This window comes from Pristis pectinata, chromosome 22 (genome assembly GCF_009764475.1).
Source record: "Pristis pectinata isolate sPriPec2 chromosome 22, sPriPec2.1.pri, whole genome shotgun sequence".
Taxonomy (NCBI): domain Eukaryota; kingdom Metazoa; phylum Chordata; class Chondrichthyes; order Rhinopristiformes; family Pristidae; genus Pristis; species Pristis pectinata.
The window spans coordinates 5,283,248-5,303,036 of record NC_067426.1 but is presented as its reverse complement, the minus strand read 5'-3'; positions in this window follow the sequence as shown (position 1 = coordinate 5,303,036).

Genomic DNA, 19,789 nt, shown 5'->3' with positions numbered 1-19,789 from the left:
GATCACTCTGTCATTGAGTTCATTCAGAATCAGATTTATTATCACTGACTTATGATGTGAAATTTGTTGTTTTGTGGCAGCAGTACAGTGTAAAGACATAAAATGACTAAGTTACAAAAATAAATAAATAGTGTGGCGGGGAGAAAAAGGAACAATGAGATCTTGTTCATGGAGCGTTCAGAAATCTGATGGCTGAGGGGAAAGAAGTTGTTCCTAAACCATTGAGTGTGGGTCTTCAGGCTCCCTGTACCTCCTCCCCCACGGCAGTAATGAGAAGAGGGCATGTCCCGGATGGTGAGGGTCCTTAGTGATGGATGCTGCCTTCTTGAGGTACCGCCTCTTGAAGATGTCCTTGATGGTCGGTTCATTCAAAGCAAAGATCTACAGACTTCAGGATATCGAGGAAAATGGAAATCAGAAAATATTCCAGAAGCTGCAAATTTGGAACAAATAAAGAAAAATGTTTTTGTTTCTTTCTGTTGCGAGGGATATGGAGACAGCAGGAAGGTGGAGCTATGATCGGATGTCAGCCATGGTTTTGATGAATGGCTGATCTCAGAGTCTACACCTGTTCCTAATTCTTATGTCATGTCAAAAATTACCCCCTATTCGTAAAGGTATAAAGTGAAACATTTTTCACTTTAATGTCATCCCATCATGTTGGAATAACTGGCCTACACATCACTGTAAAGTCATTGTGCAGTTTACAGAAGCTCTCCACTGTGATCTATCTTTTTCTTTCCTCTTCAGTTTCCTCACTATAACAGTTGAAAGCATCACGTACTTATTGCAAAACAGAAGGATGCCATTTATCCCATCACATCCATGCCAGTTCCCAGAAGAGCAATCCCAGTCCTATCTCCTAATTTCCCCACATCCATTTTCTTTCAGATTTCCATCGACATTCCTTTACCATTTACCAACACTAAAGGGTAACTTATAGGAGGCAGATGTCTGATTATGTTTGACAGAAATTGATTAGAGGGAGTCACAGAGCACAGAAACGGGCCCTTTGGCCCAAATCTTCCATGTTGACCAAGGTGCCTCCCTGAGCTAGTCCCAATTGCCTGCATTACGCCTGTATCCCATCTTTCCTATCTATCTACCTGTCCAAATGTCTTTTAAATGTTGTAATTGTACCAGCCTTTATCCGTCCTCTGGCAGATTCGTTTCATATATCCACCAACTCTGTACGAAAAACTTGCCCCTCAGGTCCCCTTTAAATCTTTCCCCTCTCACCTTAAACCTACACCCTCTTTAGACTCCCCTATCCTGGGAAAAAGACCTATCTATGCCCCTCATGATTTTATAAACCTCTATAAGGTCACCCCTCAGCTCCTTTGCTCCAGGGAAAACAGAACCAGTCTCTCCTTGATTGGCCTGTCAATAATAACAATTAATAATTCACAAGCGCAATGTGACTGCACTCTTGTTTTACACCATTCGTATTCTGCTCTTTAACCCTCCTGGACTTCTCACTTTATAGGTTTCACTGAGACATTCATGCTATGAAATGCGGGGAGAGTAGATCATCCACTTTCTCTTGTCAAAGTCAAAGTCGAGTTTATTGTCATATGCACAAGTACGTGTGTGCACAGGTGCAATGAAAAACTTAATTGCAGCAGCATCACAGGCACCTAACATCAGAAGCTGCATTTACAAGAAAAACAAATTATACACAATTTTTACAAGAAAACACAATTAGAACAAAAAAATCCATTTTAGTGCAAAGTGGTCATAGTGTTGCTAAACTGTGGTGATTAGGGTTTTGCCGGTTGGTTCGAATGGTTGAAGGGAAGTAACTGTTCCTGAACCTGGTGGTGTGGGACTTGAGGCTTTTGTACCTCCTGGCCGATGGTAGCTGCAAGAAGATGGCATGGCCTGGATGGTGGGGATTTTTGATGATGGATGGTGCCTCCTGTAGATACTACTGATGGTGGGGAGGGATGTGCCCGTGATGTATTGGGCTGAGTCCACCACACTCTGCAGCTTCTTGCGTTCCTGCGCATTTGAATTGCTGTACCAGACCATGATGCAACCAGTCAGGATGTTTTCAACAGTGCACCTGTAGAAGTTTGTTAGAGGGTTCGATGATAAGATAAGATCTTTACTAGTCACATGTACATCAAAACACACAGTGAAATACATCTTCTGGCGCAGTGTTTTGGGGGCAGCCCACAAGTGACGCCACGTTTCCGAACCCACGCAGACACGGGGAGAACGTACAAACTACTTACAGACAGTGGCTGGATTTGAACCCGGGTCGCTGGCGCTGTAAAGTGTTCACAAGATCACAAGACAAGGGAGCAGAGGCAGGCCATTCGGCCCATCGAGTCTGCTCCAAGGAAAGGGAAATAGAAATGGGGAATGGGGGAAGAAGAGAAAAAACCTATTCTAATCCCAATTTCCAGCCTTATCTCCATATCCATTGATATATTTAGATATCTATCTGTCTCCTCCTTGAACGCCCCCACTGATCTGGCCTCCACTGCTGTACGTGGCAAGGAGTTCCACAAATTCACCACCCTCTGGCTAAAGAAATTTCTCCTCATCTCTGTTTTGAAACTGTACCCTCTAATTCTAAGATTATGCCCTCTGGTCCTGGACTCACCCACCAAGGGAAACAGCCTAGCCACATCTACTCTGTCCTTTCCTATCAATATTTTAAAAGTCGCTATGAAGTCCCCTCTCATTCTTCTGTACTCCAGTGAGTACAGTCCAAGAGCCGACAAACGCTCCTCATACGTAAGCCCGTTCATTCCTGGAATCATCCTCGTAAATCTCCTCTGAACCCTCTCCAACGTCAGCACATCCTTCCTAAGATGTGGGGCCCAAAACTGCGCACAATATTCCAAATGAGGCCTCACTAGTGCCCCGTAGAGCCTCATCAACACTTCCTTACTTTTATACACTATACCTCTCGAAATGAATGCCAACATAGCATTCGCTTTCTTTACCGCCGATCCAACCTGGTGGTTAACCTTTAAGGTATCTTGCACGAGTACCCCCAAGTCCCTTTGTACTTCCGTGCTTTGGATTTTCTCTCCTCCTAGATAATAATCTGCCCGCTTATTTCTGCTTCCAAAGTGTACAACTGCACATTTCTCAACATTGAATCTCATCTGCCATTTCCTTGCCCATTCTCCTAAACTGTCTAGGTCCCTCTGCAACCTTCCTATCTCTTCAATACTCCCTACTCCTCCCCCTATCTTGGTGTCATCCGCAAACTTAGCCACAAAACCATTTACTCCATCATCCAAATCGTTAATGCACAAGGTAAAAAAGAGCAGTCCCAACACCGACCCCTGCGGCACACCACTAGTAACCGGTAACCAACCAGAACGAGATCCTTTTATTTCCACTCTTTGCTTCCTGTCAACCAGCCAATGCTCCACCCATTCTGTTATCCTACCCGTAATTCCATCACCTCTCATCTTATTAATCAGTCTCTTGTGAGGCACCTTATCAAAGGCCTTTTGAAAGTCTAAATACACAACACAACATATGCTATCCGGTACACTACCATGCCTCCTTAAGTTCCTAAGAAAGTAAAGATGCAAACGTGCTTTTCTTATGATTGCATCTATGTGCTGGGCCAGGACAGGTCATCTGATATGTTAATGCCCAGGAATTTAAAGCTGCTGAGCAAGTTATGTTGATGATCTGTGACCCATTTGTATAACTGTATAAAGTGTGATATTAACAAATAATAAATCAATGGGGATATAGAGATTGGCATTATTTGACATCATTCAGACGTTGTTATGGGTAAGATGGTTAACTTACCGGACTAGGCCTGGGTTATTGATCCATTGATGTGAATTTGAATCCTACCATGGCTACTGTGGGATTCTAAATTGAGAAATTTAATCAAATCCAGTTAAAAAAAACTCTGACCGTGAAACTGCTGTATTTATGTAAAAGTACATCTGGTTCACTAACGTCCTTAAGCAAGAGAAATCTGTCATCCTCACTTGGTGTGGCTTATGTGTAACTCCAGAGCCACCAATGTGGTTGACTCTTAAATGGACTGTGAAATTGTCCATTGAGTTACTTTGTTCGGGAGCCAATTAGGGATGGACAATAAATGCCAGTGGTAATCACATCCTGTGAGTAAATCATTTTAAAATAAAAATCAGAACATCAGGTTTGAGCCTTTAACTTAAGGCTGTGGAAGTTAAATCTCATACAAAGAGAAGACTGAATAACTTTCAGCTGCCAGTCCTGATGCGGGATTTCAACCTGAAACATCGGCAATTCCTTTCCCCCCATGGTAGTGTAGCGGTTAGCGTAACGCTTTACAGCGCCAGCGAACCAGGTTCAATTCCAGCCACTGTCTATAAGGAGTTTGTACATTCTCCCCGTGTCTGCATGGGTTTCCTCCGGGTGCTCCGGTTTCCTCCCGTGTTCCAAAGACGTACGGGTTAGGAAGTTGTGGACATGCTATGTTGGCACCAGAAGTGTGGCGACACTTGCGGGCTGCCCCCAGAACACTCTACGCAAAAGGTGCATTTCACTGTGTGTTTCGATGTGCATGTGACTAATAAAGATCTTATCTTATCTTATCCACTGAGTTCCTCCAGCAGGTTGTGTGTTGCTCCAGATTCCAGCATCTGCAGTCTCTTGTGTCTGAATAACTTTCATCTTCATCCGTCGTGGACAGTCCTGGGTGTAACCTGGCACCAATGGGTAACCATGGGGGCAATCCTCAAACCCACTTGCCTCTAGTCAATGCAGCCGATCCTGAATGCTTGTAAACTTCATTGAAATTGATTGGGACACGAAGAGTCAGTGCCTATATCAAAGGCTGTGACCTACCTGTGACTAAAGCACTGGTTCACAGCGTAAGCCATAAAGTCATTGAGCACAGAAGTAGGTCCCTACAGCCCAAATAGTCCACACCGACCAAGATTCCCATCCAAGCTAGTCCCATTTCCCCACATTTGGCCCATATCCTTCTAAACCTTTCTTGTCCAAGTATCCTTTTAAATGTTGTTAATGTACCTGCCTCAACCACTTCCTCTGGCAGCTCATTCCATATACTGACCACCCTTTGTGTAAAAAAAAGAGTTGCCCCTCAAGTTCCCTCTCACCCTAAACCCTTGCCCTCTAGTTCTTGATTCCCAAACCCTGGGGAAAAAAGACTGAGTGCATTCACCTGATCTATACCCCTCATGATTTTATACACCTCAATCACCCCTCATTCTCCTACGCTCCAAGGAGAAAAGTCCTATCCTGTCCAACCTCTCCCTATAACTCAGTCCAGCGAATCCTGGCAACATCCTCATAATTTTTTTTTCTGCACTCTTTCCAGTTTAATAACTGGAAGTAAGGAGAAGCTTCACTTCACCAACAAGGTGAAACGAAGCTCAGTGTGTTCAACATGCACCAGGCATCATTTATTCCACCCATGAATTAGTCCATGAGCAAAGCTGAGAGCCACCACATCTGAGTTTTACAGACAAGCTACGAAACAGCCCTCCCCTTCCTTGTCCTGGTGAATGGACATTGATTCCCTGTAGGGATGGATACCTGTCATCCTCAGAGTGACCCTGTCTCTTCTGCCAGAGTCTGTCAACCTGTGAGACTTCTGTCACACACCCATCATCTGGCAAGACTCAGATATTGATTTCACTTCTACTGTGGTGTTGGTTACTCCCCAGCATTTGGTTCCTCTTCATGCACTGTAAAAATATGCTAAAAGAGTTAGATGTTATAGAGCACCCACTACTCTGAAGAGCTCATAGCAATGGAAAGGTTATAAATTTTCTGTAAAGCCACTTTTACAGCAGCAGATGTTAAGACCAGCTTCTAGTTGACTGTCATTCATGAAACAGCTTGTTGGCACTGACAATCCCAGACCTGCTCCTATTATCTGGAGGCCAAAGTTCCATGAAAAATTGTCCTATCATTCTGCCTGTCACTGGAACAAGGGAGCTAGATTTAGGAGTGCAAATTCTCAGAGACTCAGGAATCTGATCCGTATGAGAGGCAAAATGAAAGTGGTTCTCAACAGCATATAGCCCAAGTTAAAGCCACCAGCTTAGTTTAGCTTAATGCAAAACATGGACATGCAATATAACTTATTCTCATTCCAGGAATCTGGTTTGGCTAAAATTAACCTTGACTTCCTAAACCCAGTTTAATCGAGGATCCAGTGGAACAAAAGTACAAATGCAGCTGTGGAGCAGTTTTATGTATTAAACAATCACTGTGATTTTAACATTCTGTTTTGCCAGTCATCCTGTTGACGTACATTCACACTTATCCACAGTACGAGTCGGTATGTGCTGCAGAGAATGATCCATGTGATGTCAATGATATTTTTGTCATGAAATACTGATTATATTGTGCAATGATGGATGCTCTTTTCCTGCAGGTCAGTTGCTGATGTGTTGAGAATCCTCGGGGGGTCTTCAGACTGGTTTTCTTTTCTGTCACTTAAACCCCTTTGATCGACTGACTATTGAGCACTTGAGTAGGGAACTCAAAAAAGCCAGTGCTCTCTGGAGACCTGGATGAACTAGAGAGAGTGAATAGCAAGGCACGCCTGTCTGCCACATCCCATTGTGTGGGAGCTAAATAGACTGCTACCCAACAATGGCGCGAGTCATCAGCCAGTGGGACATATGCCAGTTTATTGCTCCACTAAAGGAAAGTGAAGAGAGACCTTTCTTTCTAATGTGATGACTTTGACATTTTGTTTTTATGATAGGAATGATTTTGTCATTGCCTCTTTGAAAAGGACTTACTTCAAGGATGAATTCCCCTTCAGTCCCTGTACGCACCTAAGCTAAAACAAAAAAATTATTGATGTACTTTTCTAACCTATATTATTTTTCCAGAACAAATGGAACTGCCAGCATTTTGAAATAATTAATCTAAATATTAGAGAACAGGTAAAACTACATGATTATAACTAAAGAGCGTAAAGCACTTACATCAAAATAATAATTTTTAAAAAATAATAGCTTTGGTTTTAGTATCGGCAGTTCGGAAGAGCAGATGTTGTGGGTTACAAGATCACAACATTGTGCTTCAGAAGGTTAAGAGGCGATTTCATGGAAACTAGTGTAATAAAGAGATACTATTTCTTTCTGCAAGATAAAAGCAGGAAATGCTGGAAATGGTGTCAATTGCTTTGTTTAATAGCACTCTTGTGAAGTGCCTTGTGATGTCTCTGCTATGCTAAATGCGGTACATAAATGAAACTTGCTGGAAATACTCAGCTGGTCAGACAGCAGCAGCAGAGAGAAGGACAGAGTTAATGTTTCAGGTTCATGATCAGAATGAAGTTTGTTGGTTGGGGAGTCTAGATCTAGGGAGCAAGATTACAGCCAAGATTTTCAGAGGTAAAATTAGGAAACACTTCTACATGCAGAGGATAGCAGAAATTTGGAGCTCCCTGCCAAAAATGGAAACTGATACCAATTTTACTTGTTAATTTTAAAACTGAAATTGATAAGCTTTTGTTAACGAAAGGTATTAAAGACTATAGGGTAAAGATGAGTATCTGGATCAGCCATGGCAGAACAGACTCAGTGGGCTGAATGGCCTTCCGTTCCTACATTCGTATTTTGGTCATTTGTTACAATTGGATCCAAAAGCAGTCAGCGTCTTAGAATACAATCCTGAATATCCCATTGCTGCACAATTATTGCTTGTGTTCCTTTGTTTAGCAACACCTCCTGAGACAAGGTTAGGAGGATGACAGCTCATCAGTTTTTTGACCAGGATGAGAGAGATTGTTCTGGAGTTGGAATAGTTTTCCTCAATCCTCAACTGGGAGGCAAAATCTGACAGATTCTACCTCAAAGCTGCTCAGTGCACGTTGTTGAAGTGACCATATAGAACATTACAGCACAGTACAGGCCCTTCGGCCCACAATGTTGTGCCGACATTTTATCCTGCTCTAAGATCTATCTAACCCATCCCTCCCACGTAGCCCCTCATTTCTCTATCATTCATGTGTCTATCTAAGAGTTTCTTAAATGTCCCTAATGTATCTGCCCCTACAACCTCTGCCAGCAGTGCATTGCATGCACCCACCACTCTCTATGTAAAAAAACTTACCCCTGACATCCCCCTTATATCTTCCTCGCATCACCTTAAAATTATGCCCCCTCATGTTAGCCATTGTCGCCCTGGGAAAAAGTCTCTGACTGTCCACTCGATCTATGCCTCTTATCATCTTGTATGTTGAAAGGAAGACTACAAATCAGTTGGAGGCTAAATGGTTTGGTAATTGGTTTATTATTGTCACATGTCATGAGATACAGTGAAGAGCTTTGTCTGCATGCCATCCAGACAGATCATTCCATACATAGGTACATCGAGACAGGAAAAATAATAACAGAATGCAGAATATAGTGTTACAGTTACAGAGAAAGTGCAGTGCAGGTAGTCAAATAAGGTGCAAGGGCCATGACGAGGTAGATTGAGAGATCAAGAATTCTTTATTGTACAAGAGGTCCATTCGAGAGTCTGATAACAGCAGGATAGAACGTGTCCTTGAGCCTGGTAGTAGGTGTTCTCGAGCATTTGTATCTTCTGCCTGATGGAAGGGGGGAGAAGAGGGAATGGTAACGTGATTGTATTGGATAAATCCTATGCACTTTGTTATGATTTTCGGCACCTGCTGTTACACAACAATCAGGAGCTTAAGCCATTCCATTTCTACTCATTTCCTTATCTAACTAATGTCATGAGCTGTTGTGCACCCAGCTAGTTGCCAGGAGATCTTAATTTACCATGAATCATGGTTCAAACCTGGAAACTTTCCAATTACTTGAAGCATGCAGCATTCTCACCCATCGAGCTGCGAGGCAGCTCCAAGATGTTATATTTAACAATGACCTTTTCTTTAGCTTTCTAATCTCCCAGGTGCTTACATGACATTCTGCTTCACATGAAGGTGCAAGACAACTGCTGCTAAACAGGATGAAAAGGAAATGTGCTGGTATTTAGATTTAGAATCAGTGTAGCGCAGATTCAGTAGAGTGATTCCGGGGTTTTCTTGTGAGGAGGATTGAAGGAAGTTCAGATTTCAGTTAAGACTTTAGAAATTTGTAACATTTACAAGGCATTTGGAAAGGTACTTGGATAGGAAAAGGTTAGGGGGATACAGGTAAATGTGGGCAGATGGGATTAACATCTGGTTGGCATGGACAATTTGGGCCTTTTTCTGTGCTGTATGACTTCATGACTCTAAACATGAAACACACGTTGGAAATGCTTCGCTCACTCAATGTTCCTCAATGTTTGCACAAAGTCCAGCTCTGTAAAATGGAGATGGTAAACAGGGATTAGCTATTAAGAAGACATAGCTTCTAAAGGCAGCACTGTGCCACAGCCATTAGACACGCTGCCTCGTAGCTCCAGCGACCTGGGTTCAATACTGATCTCGGGTGCTGTCTGTGTGGAATTGGTACACTCTCCCTGTGACTGTGTAGGTTTCCTCCGGGTGCTCTGGTTTCCTCCCACATCCCAAAGACGTGCGGGTTGGTAAGTTACTTAGCCGCTGTAAATTGCCCCTGGTATGTAGGGGGAAGCTGATGGGAATGTGGTGAAAATAAAATGGGATTTGTGTAGGATTAGTGTAAATGGGTGCTTGATGGTCAGGGACTGAGGGCTGCTTCTGTGTGTATCTCTCTGTGACTCCATAACAATTTTAATAGGTTGAAGGGTGTAGGACCAGGGGCAAATGCAAATGGAACATGTTGGAACTATTCAGCGGATTAGGCAGGATCTTTGGAGTTTTCCTTCCCTGCCTCGGGAAATAGAGACAAATTGTGATGGGCTGTGTGGCTTTGGCTCACGTCAATCAGCCCAGCTCCATTGCAATGGAAAGTCATTGACCTAAAACATTATTCCTGTCTCTCTCTTTCTCTTTCCACAAATGCTGCCTGACCTGTTGAGTGTTACCAGCATTTCTGCTGGAATGAAGATGGGAAATGTACCCCAAGAAAAGGGTGGTAAAAATTTGGATCTCTTCTTCCTCAAACAGCTGTTGATTGTCAGATAATTGTTTATCTTAAGTCTGATCTTTATACATTTCATTTCAGGGTTATGGGGAAGGTGTGAGTATAGGGAATTAGTTCAGTTAGGATTCATAACATTCAATAGGTAGCCCCTTTGGATCAAGGTTGATTTGCTTCCACTCCAGTTCTGATAAGATATCTTTATCAGTCACATGTACATCGAAACACACGGTGAAATACATCTTTTGCATAGAATGTTCTGAGGGCAGCCCGCAAGTTTCGCCATGTTTCCGGCGCCAACATAGCACACCCACAACTTCCTAACCCGTACGCCTTTGGAATGTGGGAGGAAACCGGAGCACCCGGAGGAAACTCACGCAGTTACGGGGAGAACATACAAACTCCTTACAGACGGCGACCGGAATTGAATCCGGTTCTCTGGCGCTGTAATAGCGTTACCCTAACCGCTACACTACCACGCTTGTCTGAATATTCTGCGGTGACTCTAAAAACCACATGGGCCCTGCACACTCTGCAACAGATTTGGGGGGGAGGGGGGTTGCGCAGAAGGTGCCTGATGGAGCAGGTGGGTGGATGGTTTGTAAGGTGATAAATTCTTTCTGCCATTTACATTAGGATTCTGCGTGCTCCCAGCGAAGAGACTGGAGACACGAGACTGCAGATGCTGGAATCTGGAGCAACACACAAAACGCTGGAGAAACTCAGTGGGTGGAGCAGCATCTGTGGGGGGGGGGGGACGGCGGGAGGGGAATTGTCGACATTTTGGGTCAAAACCTTGGATCAGGACTGAAAGTGGAGAGGGAAGAGACAGGAGGTTCTCAGCGCTACCTTGATGCTCATTTCCATTTTCAGCTGATGTGGGCCGGAGATCCCGAGGAGTCAGTAGGGCTATCATACTTTTTAAGGAGGATTTATGGCACGCTTGAATTTCTTCCTCTGGGACAGAGCTCTCAATCACCTCAGGCCTCTGTCTCACCGCTCCCGTCCTCCTCTTTATACCTGCCTATCTCTCCTCTCCACTCTCAGTGCTGATGCAGAGATTTGACTCGAAACGTTGAGAGTTCCTTTTCCCCTACAGATGCTGCTTGACCCGCTGAGTTCCTCCAGCAATTGTGCGTTGCTTGGAATAGAATGGCTGTTCTAAGAGTCTAGTGTTCCTATGTTCCTACTGGGTTACTAATAGTGATCAGGAGGGACATCATTGGCTGATTTCCTTTTCTCTGTCTTGGGTACTTAAGACAAATTGCAGTGGTCTATCAACCAGCTTAGTTCTGATGAAAGGTCATTAACCTGAACCTTTAAATCTAGGGCTTCCTCTCCCTTCAAATGCTGCCTGATCTGAGCATTTCTAGTAACAACCTCCACATAGAGAGAGCACTCGGCACAGCAGAAACATCGCAGGGCACTTCGCAGGAGTGTTATCAAACAGAATACTGAAAAATTGATTCCGTTTCCAGCACTTTGTGTTTTCATTTCAGCACAACTGAGAGTGGGAATCGAACCTGGGAAACCTAAATATATTTGGTTCTGTTACATCCAGACTTTGCTAAGTAAGCCTTTGGGAGAGTTCTACACACTGAAAAAATTCCCAGCAGTATTGTTAAAACAGGACATGCTTTATTTTAAGTGCTATAGTACTATTAAATACTTATAAATAAATAACAAACTCATTGCAAAGCAATCAATGTGTAATGGAATACTATTCTAGACATTGGCTAACAATATTGCTGTTTTATTATAATATTAAACTATACTTCTCTCTGGATCTATTTGCAATGTAATCAATCAATTATTCCCTTCCAGTACACTGTGAGGAATTGCAGCAAAATGTTACATTATAATAATGCCGTGCTATTGATTAATATGATAATCACCCTATAATTGTGTAGCCTCCTGATAATGCACGTATGGGACATATAATCTTTCTTCAATTAAAAGCCGAGTATTTCTTTATTACGCAAGTAACCTCGCAAACACCTTTCTTCAAATTTCCTTGCTTTTGTCTTCTCCTGAAGGCACACGTGTCTAAAGTCAGTGCCCAAAAGAGTTTCAGTTACTTTGGTACTTGGATGGGGAGGTTTGAGTCCTTGAGTCCTCCAATCAGGCACCCTGACATCCCCTATTGTTTGTGCCTAACTGATGTAAGAACATAAGTAATAGAAGCAGAAATTGGCTCCTTGCTCCACCGTTCCATAAAAGGGCTGACCTTTTATCTCAACACCACTGCCCTGCAACAACAAAGGATTCCTTTAATATCATTGACAAGAATGGTGCACATGAGCATTTCAGAGACTACAGATTTTGTGGGGTTTGGGGAGGAAATCTTGTTCCTTTCAACTACAAGAAGAGCATTATCTGTGAAATTGTGGGGAGTTTGGGGTTGTTTTGAGAACCACTGGTCAGGCTCCAGATATAGAACATAGAACAGTACAACACAGGAACAGGTCCTTCAGCCCATGACGTTGTGTTGAACTAATCAAGCTACTGACACCTCATCCCTTCTGCTTGCACATGGCTTATATCCTTCCATTCTCTGCACAGTCATGAGTCTATCTAAGAGCCTCTTAAACGCCTCTATCATATCTGCCTCCACCACCACCCCTGGCAGTGCATTCCAGGCATCCGGTGTAAGAAACTTGCCCAGCACATCTCCTTTGAATTTACCCCCTTTCACCTTAAATGCATGCCCTCTCGTATTAGACATTTCAACCCTGGGGTAAAGGTACTGGCTGCCTACTCTATCTATGCCTCTCATGATCTTATGAACGTCTATCAGGTCTCCCCCAGCCTGCGCTGCTCCAGAGAGAACAACCCTAGTTTGTCCAACCTCTCCTTGTAGCACATGCCCTCTAATCCAGGCAGCATCCTGGTGAACCTCTTCTGCAACTTCTCCAAAGTTCCTATATCCTTCTGGTAATTGGGCAACCAGAATTGAATGCAATACTCCAGATGCGGCCTAACCAAAGTGTTATAACTTCCGGACTCTTAAGCTCAATGCCTAGACTAATAAAGGCAAGCATGCTATACGCCTTCTTTATCACCATATCGACTTATGTGGCCACTTTCAGGGAGCAATGGACTAATTAGAATTGAACACAAAAGTATAAAAATCTGCCAGAAATTCAACAGCTGTTCAATAGAAAATGTGTGTACATTGAACTATACTTCTACAACTCGGTTTAGTTGATGCCAATGAAACCCAATTTCAGAAACAACTTTCTAAGTATGCATGTTACTACATCATGGGATTACAAGAGAAGATGCATCTCTAACAATGTGGCCTTGATGGCCAGATAAAAAGAAAGCTCACACACAATGGAATGAGTGCCAGAGGAGGTGGTAGAGGCAGGAACAGTAACGATATTTAAGGGGTTTCTTGATAAGTACTTGATTGTACAGGGTATAGAGGAATATGGAGTTAATGCAGGCGAATAGGATTAATAACAATAGGCAGGATGGTTGGCATAGATGCGGTGGTCTGAAGGGCCTGTTTCTGCACTGTACAACTCTACGACTCTTAAACAAGTTCCTGTGCAGGTCAAGTAAATGTCTCTTCTTTGCTAACTTGTTACCCTGGGGCTCATTTTGCACACTATAAGAAACGTGGCTGCTTGCACAGTAGTGCAGCGCCAGCGACCCGGGTTCAATTCTGGCCACTGTCTGTAAGGAGTTTGTACGTTCTCCCCGTGTCTGTGTGGGTTTCCTCCGGCTGCTCCGGTTTCCTCCCACATTCCAAAGACGTACGGGTTAGGACGTTGTGGGCATGCTATGTTGGCGCTGGAAGCGTGGCGACACTTGTGGGCTGCTCCCAGAACTGCAAAAGATGCATTTCACTGTGTGTTTTGATGTACATGTGACTAATAAAGATATCTCATTTTATCTTATCTCACATGTTGTGATTTTAGAAAAGTATTAGCTATATTGAGAAGTTAGATAAACTTGGATTTTTTTCTTTGGTGCGTTGGAGGTTGAGGTGCAACCTGATAGAAGTTTATAAAATTATGAGAGGAATGGATATGGTGAATAGTCTGTCTTTTTCCTAGGGTGGAACTGTCAAATAGCTTTAAGGTGAGAGGGGAAAAGTTTAAAGGAGATTTATGAGGCAAGTAGGTGCTTGGAACACGCTGCCAGGGAAAGTGGTGGTAGCAGATCTGATAGCAACATTAAGAGACATTGAGACGACCTGTGAACAGGCAGGGAATGGAGGGGTACAGACCATGTTGGGCATCATAGTTGGCACAGACATATTGGATTGAAGGACCTGTTCCTGTGCTGTACCATTCTATGTTCAATGTTCTATGTAACTTGTAGGGAGTTGCCAGTAATTCTGTTCCAAAGGGCTGGTGTTTACACTGTGCACAGATGTCGACAAGGTTTAGGGAATCATGTAAAAACAGGAAACTCCCAAACATGCTTGGTGAGTTCTGCCAATGAAATCCTGCTTTGATATTGACTAGTGACTGAGTAAGAAGTTTTTGAATTCCTAGCATTTACAGTGGGGAACCTGCTTGATTAACCTGTTCTAGAGTAGACCTGGTGCAGGAATTCTCAGTCAATTCAATGAAATGAATAGGAATGACTGTGAGGGTTCATGTTTTTTAATCAATTAACTTTCATTTTTCTTAAATAAATAGATGTTCATAATTTTACTTTTTAAAAATTGTTTTTAATTGCTTTTGATTTCTTGAAATTTTCAATACATTTGCTTAATTGATGTTTTGTAATGTCAAGGATTTTCATAAATATTCCAAGTCAAGACATCTTTGACAGTCAGCTAAGCCTGGGGATTTGTTTCTTTAAATTATTAATCACTTTACAACCATTTTGTGGGCAAGTCTTGTTCTGCCCTATACATATGAAGGTATTTTATTGCACAAAGCCCAGGAACTGTGCAGATCTTCACCATCTTGTGTCAGATTGATACTTCTCAGCAAGTCAACATCAGCAAATGTATGGAGCGCAGGTCTATACTTCTTCTCTGTCTCAGTGGCAATAGCAAACTTTCACCACTGGTCCATGATTTGTTCAATTTTTAATGGCTTTTTTATTTGGACTAAGTGCTTCATTTCACTCTGCCTGTGTGTTTCAGTCCAAACACACCTTGTGTTGGCAGATTCTAACATAAATAGTGGTGACAGTGCTATTCCTCCTCACATTGTTTATAGAAAAGGACAGGATATTTTCCATTGTTATTGGACATATTGGTCACGTTGCAACACTGGAAGCTATTTCAATTTGGTTTAGTTTGTAACATCCCTATTGTTGACCCAGAAGCAAGCACTTCTGAGTCAGAAGATTGTGACTTCAAATCCTATTCCAGAGACTTGAACACAAAAACCTAGTCAAAATTTCAGTGCAGTACTGAGGAAATGCTACACTGTCACAGGTGACAGCTTTGTCCAATTTGTCTTCTTTATCAAATGTTAACAAGGAAACATAAATTTTAAAACTCTTAGATTGGGGAATGGTTGGAGGGAGAGATTAGATCAATTGATGAAAATTCATTCAGTTAGAAGCTTACTTACATTTGTTCTAAATAAGGGTGATGGTTTTGATTGGGATCCTGCAATATGTCCCCCCTTACCTGGACTCACCTATCACCTGGACTCGTCTATCACCTGGACTCACCTATCCCCTGCCTGCATGTGCTTCTTCCTCTCTCCCCCCCCACCTTCTTAGTCTGGCTTCTGCCCTCTTCCTTTCCAGTCCTGATGAAGGGTCTCAGCCCGAAACGTCGACTTTTTATTTCCCTCCATGGATGCTGCCTGACCCGCTGAGTTCCTCCAGCATTTTATGTGTATGGCTCCAGATTCCAGCATCGGCAGTATTTCTTGCATCTCTGTCATATGTTACAGATGGCCTAATTAGGTGGCAGAATTTCACCTCAGAAGATAGTTTTCCCTTGAGATTTTGAAGTCACAGTGCGTCTGCACGGAAAATATCCACTGAACACGTTAATTTTGTTCGATCCCACACAATGATTGGAGCAAGCATTTCAGGCTAATTCTACAGTGGGCTGCATTCAGAGATGAGGAGAAACATGCTCCCCAGTTTCCTGTCCAAAACTCAATTCCCAGCCAAAAGAGGAAACACACTAAACACATGATCCCATTGCTGATTTGCCATGAAAAAGTTGGTTTCACTTTTCCTACATCCAACCAGTGACTGTAACACTTATAAACACTGCACTTCCAAAGCACTTTTGTGGCCGGAAAGTACTTGAGAATCTTGAGGTCACATTAGACACTATGGAAAGGTAAATCTTACTTTTTCTGGGGAAGTGCTGTATTATCGGAGATGGTACTCTTCGAGAATTATGTTAAACCTAGGATGTTTTACAGTCAAGAAGATCTTTTGTCAGGATCACATATATTACATATCTATATCATGAGTCGTTTATTCTCAATTAACCATCTTAACATAGAATAAAGAACAGTACAGAGCAGGAACAGACCCTTCGGCCCATGATTTCTGTGCCAAACATTATGCCAAATTAAACTATTCCCATCTACCTGCACATTGTCTATATCCCTCCATCCCCTGCTTGTGCTATAAACAAAAAGCAGGAGGAACTCAGTGGGTCAGGTAGCATCTAAGGGCAATGGATAGTTGACGTATCAGGTTGAGATCCTTCAGTCCAGATGAAGGGTTTCAACCTGAAACATTAACTGTCCCTTTTGCTCCATAGATGCTGCCTGACATGCTGAGTTCCTCCAGCTTTTTGTGTGTTGCTCCAGATTCCAGCATCTGCAGTCTCTGTCGTGTCTCCAGAAGATGAGGAGCTGTTCTTCAAACTTGTGTTGGGCCTCATTGTAACAGTGCAGGAGGCCACAGATCAATAGGACAGAGTGGGGGTGGGAGGAGATATTAAAGCAGATGACTAAAAGCTCGATCAACGAGCTAGGTTTTAAGGGGCGCCTTAAAGGAGGAGAGAGGCAGTGGGGATCAGGGAGGAAACTCCAGCGCTTAGGGCCTAGGTTACTGAAGGCACAGCTGCTGATTGTGGAACGATCTAATCAAGGATAAACAAGATGCCAGAATCAGAGTAGAATGTAGATCTCTGAGGTTTGCTGGGCTGGAGGAGATTATAGAGAAAGGGATGGAGATAATGTACTTCAATTATGTAGGAGTAAAGCTTTCTAAGATGTTTTGGGAGATGTAATGAGCTGCTGTATAAATGTGAACATTCTTTAGGTTTTTCAGATATTAACAGGCATGTCTGGTGGTACAGATTCCCCTGGGTTACTACTTGGCTGCCTTTCTTGGTTTTCGCTTCGCTAGTCAATTGGATCCTTCCCAGACATTAGTAATGGTTGGGAGCCAGAAAATTAATGTTGCAGTTGTGACTTTTTTTCAGCACTGTGCATGAAGAATTGTTTCATGTTGCTGGGCACTACTTTGCAGTTGGCATCACAAGTTAAAAATGAGGGACCAAGAGATTTACTATGGATAGCAATTCGACAATCAAAGTGAGTTATATAGTTCTGAATGAGTTACTGTTTTGCATTGAAAGAACTATCAAAATAACAATGAAGGCCTTGTATTTTCTGAGATACAAGCATTGCGAAACCTGTGATATTTTTGAGTTGTAAGTGTGTTTCCAATTGTAAATTACTTTACGCTATGCTGAGGTGGTTAATCAAGAAGAGTGCATAATTGTAACTTCCTCACTGGATGGGCAAGTTATGAGGTTTAAGATGAGCATTGTCAGTGTTGAAAAACCCTCCAGTGACTCCTTCCAATTCAATGAGCTGGACCTCTTAAAAGTCAGTGTTGTATTCTTTATTTTCCCAGCTCCCCGCTAATCTACTTGGCTCAATTGCCTTGCCAACATGACAACCGGCCCCTGGAGTAAAACAAAACACACCCCATGGTTTGATCCCGCACACACTGGGACCGGGTTAATGGTAACCAGGCAACAAACCACACGCTTGCTGCATTGGAGGCCGTGTGTTTCTTTTGTCGAGACTGTTGATTCAGACACAGGCCCTGTTATTTGAGGCCTGTGTCTTTGCTACACAAAGTAATGTGTTTCTTGCTGCTTGGGAATGCTTTGAACAAATAAAAGATGGATGGCGCAATGTATTCTGCTTCTGTTAGCTTGTGCTTACTAACTGAACCCTGGTATTGTTTTACAAGCCTATCGGATGAATTCAAGCATTTTTCTGCTGATGCATTTTACATTGTTAATTTTGTTTGATCTCTTCATGGGATTTAGGTATTGGAGGCAAGGCCAGCATTTAATGTGTATCCCTAACTGCCCTTTAGAAGGTGGTGAGCTGTCTGTTGGTGAAGATACACCCATTGTGCTGTTGGTCCCAGAGTTCCAGGATTTAGACCAAGTGACAGTGAAGGAATGGGGATAGATTGTGAAGTCAAGATTGTATGAGATTTGGAGAAAACCATGCAGGTGTTGGTGTAACTATGCATCTGCTGCCCTTGTCTTTCTTGATGGTAGAGGTACTTTGGGAAGTGCCATCAGTGAAGCCTACATGAGTAACCACACTGCATTTTGTAGATGATATACACTGCATCCACTGCACACCAGAGATGGACGGAGTGAATGTTTAGTGTGGTGGATGTAGAGTGAGCAGTTTTGTCGTGGATGGTTGAATGTTGTTGGAACTGCACTCATCCAGGCAAGCAGAGCGTGTTCCATCACACTCTTTTAGGAGGTGGATCCCTTACCACAGGCTATGTAGCCATTGATCCATTCTTGCAGGAACAGTATACCTGTGGCCAATCCTGTTGTCCGACATCGATGGTAACCCCTTGATGTTGATATACCGCTTAGTGTTAAAGACTTTCTGCTCAGTGGCAGTGTACTCTGTGCAGATAATGCAGAACTCTTCTACAGTCAAAGTCAAAGTTGAGTTTATTGTCATATGCACAAGTACATGTATGCACAGGTGCAATGAAAAACTTACAGCAGCATCACAGGCACATAGCATCACATAAGCAGCATTCACAAGAAAAACATAAGCTAAACATGAACAATACACAAGTTTTGTAAGAAAAAACACAATTAGAGGGAAAAAAAACAAAGTGATCAAAGTGGTCATAGTGTTGCTAAACTGTAGAGATTAGGGTTGTGCCGGTTGGTTCAAGAGCCAAATGGTTGAAGGGAAGTAGCTGCTCCTGAACCTGGTGGTGTGGGACTTCAGGCTTCTGTGCCTTCTGCCTGATGGTAGCTGCAAGAAGATGGCATGGCCCAGATGGTGGGGATCTTTGATGATGGACGTTGCCTTCATAAGGCAGCGCTTCTTGTAGATAGTACTGATGGTAGGGAGGGGTGTGCCTGTGATGTATTAGGCTGAGTCCACTACTCTCTGCAGCTTCTTACGTTCCTGTGCATTCGAATTGCCGTCCCAGAGCACGATGCAGCCAGTCAGGATACTTCCAACAGTGCATCTGTAGATGTTTGTTAGAGAGCTCACTGACGAGCTGAACCTTCTTAACCTCCCAAGAAAGTAAAGACGCTGGCACGCCTTCCTTATTATTGCATCTATGTGCTGGGCCCAGGACAGGTCATCTGATGCGTTAACACGCAGAAATTTAAAGCTGTCGACTCTCTCCACTGCCGATCCCCCAACGTGGACAGGGACATGTTCGCCTTCCTTCCCCTTCTTGAAGTCAACAATCAGTTCTTTAGTTTCACTGATGTTGAACAAGAGGTTGTTGTTGTGGCTCCACTCAACAAGGTGACCTAGCTTGCTCTGGTAAGCTGACTCAACACCACCTGTGATTCATCCAACAACAGTTAACATTTTAGTAATAGTGCATTTGTC